Source organism: Amphiura filiformis, chromosome 17 (assembly GCF_039555335.1).
Source record: "Amphiura filiformis chromosome 17, Afil_fr2py, whole genome shotgun sequence".
In the NCBI taxonomy this organism is placed as follows: Eukaryota; Metazoa; Echinodermata; class Ophiuroidea; order Amphilepidida; family Amphiuridae; genus Amphiura; species Amphiura filiformis.
In genome coordinates this window covers 61,625,832-61,632,487 of record NC_092644.1, presented here as the reverse complement: position 1 = coordinate 61,632,487, position 6,656 = coordinate 61,625,832, and the positions used below count along the sequence as shown (strand labels likewise).

At 32.8% G+C, this 6,656-nt stretch overlaps 1 protein-coding gene across 2 annotated transcripts in view; it reads right to left on the bottom strand.

Moving 5' to 3' along the window:
* Positions 1-811: 811 nt before the first annotated feature.
* LOC140138118 (CUGBP Elav-like family member 2) overlaps positions 812-6,656 on the bottom strand; it is a 229,497-nt gene continuing 223,652 nt past the window's right edge. For both annotated transcript variants that reach the window (XM_072160020.1, XM_072160040.1), the window contains one exon: positions 812-4,489. The gene's annotated coding sequence lies outside the window, so the exon portion shown is untranslated. The remainder of the gene's footprint in view (positions 4,490-6,656) is intronic.

The window sequence follows — 6,656 nt, the reverse complement described above, 5'->3', positions numbered from 1 at the left end:
TTAACATTATAGTGCTAAACAAATTCAACACAACACCAATGATGCAAGACATACACCACAGGTTTCATCTTATTTTCAAGTACTTAAAACATTTTTAGTTTTTGGTTCACACACTTTTGTAATCATTTTGCCATTGTTGATAAATAACTATCTTAGCAATTTAAACAGCACAAAACATAAACCAGCTTTCCTTGTTGCTTGTGGTTTAATACAATTAGCATACACAAGCAGCATTATTGATGATTTAACATCATTTAAACAACTCTGTAGGTAATTTTCAACATTGTTTCTAAGTAAATGATCACAGAACAATTTTGGTACACGTACAGGAGTGCAACGTCAATCCGTAATTCAGACATTCACAGTTTTGCAACAATGTTGAAAATTACTTTATCTGGCAGTATTTAAATTTCAATAAAAAATTGCCTCAATTCAGCAATATATTTTTTTAAACACAGACAAACATAAAACTGACGACTGAAACTTGGCAAAAATGCATTATTTGGCAACTTATTAAGCGAGCAGTTTGTGAATGAGCATAATAAACGTGGTGATAGAGCCCGCTTTTGTCCTCTGCAGCAGTTTGTGAATGGGCATAATAAACATTGATAGAGCCCGCTTTTGTCCTCTGCAGCAGTTTGTGAATGGGCATAATAAACATGATAGAGCCCGCTTTTGTCCTCTGCAGCAGTTTGTGAATGGGCATAATAAGCGTAGTGATAGAGCCCGCTTTTGTCCTCTGCAGCAGTTTGTGAATGGGCATAATAAACATTGATAGAGCCCGCTTTTGTCTTCTGCTGCTTTTTTTAAAAATGGAAACAGATCGGAACAAAAGGTCAAAACATTATTTTCTTGTGTACATAAAACAATAATTTTACCAAAATAAGTACATAATTTATGATAATTAGTAAAACTAGTCAGAAAACAAGGAAAAGACAATAATAAAGCTATCTTAATGATGCTTAGGACTATTGGTGCTACAATAACAACAAAGATTGGATTTAGCAGTCAAAAAAGTTGCACAGCGTAAAGGTATCTCTCAGTCTGTTATAAACTTCTTTTGCAAAAAAAAATAAGCATATTAATTTTTTTATGTAACTATAGAAAATTTTGAAGAAAAGGTCTCCATTAATAAATGATCTTTTGGTCTCTTATAGAAATTAATATATTTTGAGCATTTTTAAATGCTACTTGGAATTGTTAAGCTTATTACTGCCAAATAAATAGTTATTAGATTTCAAATTGTTTTCAACAGAAATTCAGATATTTTTGGTTGCTAATTATTCAAAGCATGCTATATGGAATTCGGGTAGCGAGGACTTTAAAAATATCCACAATTCAGTCAGATTTGACCCTCTGCTAATTTAGCATGTCAAACATCACACAATTTTCTCGCAAAGCAGTATACAAACAAATAACTACTGCTTTATACATTGTGATCATATAATATAATAATAATAATCTTTGGTGTGTGTGTCCATGAATGAATCTCATTCTATAATGTACACCTTAGTCAACAATATAATTGGATTTTCTGGACCCGTAAAAAAATGTGTGCTAAACCAAGATGGTCATCTAGATGTGAAAACAGAAGAATACAGGACTATACAGCCAACATGTTCATGCATTGGTTAAACAGAGAACACGCAAATTATACATCAATATCAGATAAATTAACCCTAAGGACATCAATCAAATTTACTTTTAAAAATCAATCAATCTACATGTTATGAACTGTTCATAATAGCTATATAGCTTATAAAAAGTCCTGTGTTCTTTTAAAAAAAAGTGCTTAAGGTTTGCACTTCAAATTGATCATTAGCATAAAAATTGTTTGAAAAAGTGATTGATCAAATTGTGTTTATAGATGGAAGGATTTTTTGATTTTTAAAACACATTTTTTTAAATTTTCAGATTCTTCACAATAATTATGATATACCCTGTTTTGTGGCATTCAAGGTATTCAACAAATTAGTAATATGCGAATACAGATTATCTACATAATAAACTACAACTGGTTTCTAACATATGGGCAAACATATTAAATCCACAAACAAATCGCCATAGTAACACTTCACACCATGGCAACCACCTATAAACGTGGCAGTTGCAATAAATACAATGTACATTATTTACTAGATTAAATAATTCAAAAAGGATTTGAAAAGGGAAGGCATACAACTCTCCAAAAATTTCCTTTATACAATGGTAAACAAGCAAGAAACAAATGTAACTTAAAAATATGTTCATACTTTGTTTTAACACTACAAACATTTCTATCACGTTACTACTATATTTTTATGTTGAAATGTTTTAAGTACACAACACGGCAAGTGGGCCAACAATTTACTTCAAACTAATAACACAGGGCTGACATTACTGTCATCACTACACAACATTTTCAGTGCCATAATAATAGGTTTAGACAATACAGTAAATAGTAAATAATAATAAAAAAACTCATATCCCATAAAATATTGATAATTTTTTATTCACAGTTTCTATTTTTATGTTCATATTGATTTATAAATAATACTACTAAATAAATAATGATCTTATCAGAAGACAAGTATCGTCTTTTTACATTTTTATTGAAACTTTTCAAGATTGTCTTGTCTTGTCAATTTTATAACATGATGGGCAAGAATTTAAAATGCTCATAATCAGTTACCATTCCTTTTCTTTCACAACTAGATTCAAAGATCATAAGACACTTCAATTGCATTTATTCAACTATCCCTAAAAGTCCCAAAATTAAACCTGATAATATGTGTATGTTGTTTGTTGGTTCACAAGAAGCAACTTTGTGGAAAAACTTTTATAAGATCAAAAACTGTAGGATTAAAACAAAAGATTGGGTTTATCCTATTCATAATTAGTTGAATATGAACATACACACCCCCAGTTTTATACCACTTTAATCATATTTTTTGGGCATCATACTTGGTCAGCATTTACAAAAAGACACCAACTTTAATCCTAGACTAAAATAATGTCCCAATTACTTCAAATATATTTGAAATTTCAATTATCCTTTCCTACAGGAAATGATTTATGTTATGGAATACATCCGGTCAGACATTTGTGAAATCTATCACTGCTTTTACTCCCCAGATCTGGAGTGTCGCTAAAGTGGAACTTCTGCGTTAGGCTACATTCTCTGTTCATTCTTACTGACAGAATAATTGAATTTATATTAATTAGTCCAGAACTAAAATAAATCTTTTGTGAATATGAGTGACAGATGCTTTAATAATATCTTTCATAGGGTTGACATTATTCACAAGGCTGACATTATTAGATCCCTTTGCATGATGAATGTATGGTAAAACCAATGACATGGCACCACGTATTACTTTCCAAATGACACTGTATCCCATATTGGTACTCCTGTTTGACAAACGTTATGGCAGCTGCAGCACACAAACGAGTGTCAAAAGGTAAACTTGGACAACTTTGATGCAAATTAATTACTTTACTACCAAAGAGTATGCCAATGTTTCTTTAAGTATTCCTACAGTCAGAATGACAAATGAATGAATACAGCAACATGCGAACATATTTCAACATATTTCAAAAGACAAAATGTGGGCAGGGCTAAATTACTGATCGCACCAATCAAAAGACACTATCAGAATTATCCAACCAATCAGGAGTGAGTTGGGTTTTACCATTTAATTCTGCATCACACAGTGTATGCAAGAAGCACGCTGTGTTCATTCATGTACCATTCTGACTGTTACCACATACTTGGGCTGTTCATAACAATAACAAAACACTGTATTCTGTTCTTAAATATCAATGAAATGCTACAGATAATTCAATCAATATTAAACTAAGCAATCTTTGACATTAACCAGTTGACATTTATACTTTCCTGAGAATTGCATTGGGTTGCCAAAACAATTTGCCTGATCAATATCGGAATGAGTTTTTTTGACCTAATACAAACTTTACATTTCACATAACTAAAATCTTGGGGTAGGAATTTGAATAACACAATTTCTAGAGGTGAAAAGGCAACACTGAAGAGTATGTAGTAAAACACACCACTTGAACGATGTCAGGAATATGAGAATATAAACCTTCAATCTCATCAAGTATATTGCACATTTTTGTTTTCATATAATACATAAAAACTTGTCAAACGAACAAAGTACACTCTTACATATCAGATGAACATAGTAAATGAACAAGTTTTTCTCCTTTTTTTCTGTATTTGTCCAAATTAATTTTATATACAAGACTACAAAAAGACATTAAATTGACTGAAAAGTTAACACAAAAGAGAAATAAGTGATCCAAGTAATCGTCGGTACATTACATTGAATACATACGTACACTTCAACTATACTGTCAGACTGTGGCACATGACGGGGACGCACGGATGACGATGTTGCATAGAAGACGAATCACGCAGCGCATGTGATGCGACGTGACGCCGCGAAACGTACACACATATGTACGTGACTGTATTAGAAGGGTATCCCTGGAATGACAAAATACAAAACAAAGAAGAAAAAACAGAATGAATACGTGCAATGTGAAGTGAACAAATAACAAATGATGAGTATAACATCACACAGTTAATAGGCACATAAGCTATGTACAAAATAATACTGTTTAACAGCTTTTTTCATAACTATTAATGATGAAGAGAAATAGTTTCAAAAACATTGGGAATCAAAATGGAGGGAAGCTTAAACGACAACAAATACCTAAGCTTTCTACATACTAGTTCCTTTCTCAGTGAGTAAAGACTGCAATATGATTTGAGATTTATTTATCGCAATATTATTTAGTTATATATCAGTCCTACTTTCTCAACATGGATATTATTCGTTTTATTTCAATGCTATTTGGAGAATTCATTAACACAATATGGATAATAACATTCAGCTTTATATTTTAAGTGTAATTTACTATTATCAAACGTGTAACTTTCTGACCTGTCACATGTCAACAGCTTAAGGTAGATGAGAGTCAACCAATGGGCTATTCCACTTGAAATACATACACCCCCTATGGAAGCAATGACCTTAATCTCCCACACAGGTGGTATAGATTTCAAATGGGGTTACCTTTATGGGTGACTCCATTTAAAATCAACACCCTGTATGTGTGGGAGATAAACATCACATTTTCAAGAGGGGTGTATGCATTTCAAACAGAATAGCCCAATGGCTGACAATATCAAAATACCAACAAACAATTGGAAACAATAATATTTATAATATGAATTAATTCAAATCTTAGTTGTGAACATGTTTCAAAGTTACCCATCACTAATAAAAATAAAGTAGAACAAAGAAAAGACAACAGACCTTTATGGTGTTGTTCATGCACACAGTAGAAGACAGGACACAGGAGAGCATACAGGACAGTAGATAACATGTTGATCACATGATAATCACATGATAATCACATGTTGAGCACATGAAGGTCACAATATACAGGCTGGAGATCATATGGATGGACAACCAGACAGCTAGCCAAGCTGATCTACAATTCCAGATTGTAAAAGCTAAACGAGTATTAAATAATTCTTCGAAAATTTGATAACATATTTATCTATAACAAATTACATAGTGAAATGTGATACTTCTTACGGAACAAACCAAAAGTTATGTTATATAAACACAAAAAGAAAATCTGCACTTATGTAACCCGTCCTAAATCTGAAGCGGCTTATGTTGTGAAGATTTTGATTGACACAATCATGTACAGCGTCTCTAATTTGATACCACATTTGCTACCAAAACCTTTAAAATTGACATAGATGTATAAAAGATTGTAAAAGTTTCAAATTAAAAAAGGAGCACACAAACCTGTAGAGGTTTTTGCAGATCGTGACAATGACATAGCCCAAACAACCACAAGGTCACATCGATTGTATTATGCCGTATTCTTCAGTAAAGCATTGTAACTTAACAATCCATGCGTTTCAAATTAACAACTGAATAAACCTGGCACTTGGGACAGTCGACGGGGGCTGTTCGCGGGCAAGCAATCTTGGCTATGCATAGAACTCTAACTGCATGATCATTTTGATTTGCAACTTTTGAAAATGCATCAAATTTCATATACTGATCTTTCATAGATTTAATTGTCAAATCAGAGCTTTTGGTAGCAAATGCGGTATCAAATTGGAGCTAACAAAATGCTGCACATAACCGACGAGTCGATGACTGTGTCAATAAAATTGTCATAACATGAACAGGTTTAGATTTATGACAGGTTAAGTAAGTGCAGAGTTTCTTTTTGTAATGTGTTTAGATGTAAACAAAATTATGTTCCTTTTGGTTGTTAAAAAGTCTTATTATGTTTGTAAACTAGAATTTTGCAGTTCTCCGCTTGCTCGGTTCTCGATGTAAAGCATCAACCACAATGTCTCTGAAATCCAAAGTTAGTCCACCAAAACATTCAAGAGATACTGCATCATCCATAGGCACATACAGCAGCATAGCCAGCCTTAGCCAGCCACATAGCCAGCCTTATAGTGTGGAGGGGCAGAGCCAAACTTTTCGCATTTGCAAATTTTCGTCCCACTTTTAGTCATTTTAATGACACTTTGCCGTCCCCATTTTATCCCTGAAAAAAATGGGGGGTCCTGCATGGCTATGCCACTGGGCACATTGCAAAAACAGTATGCCTAG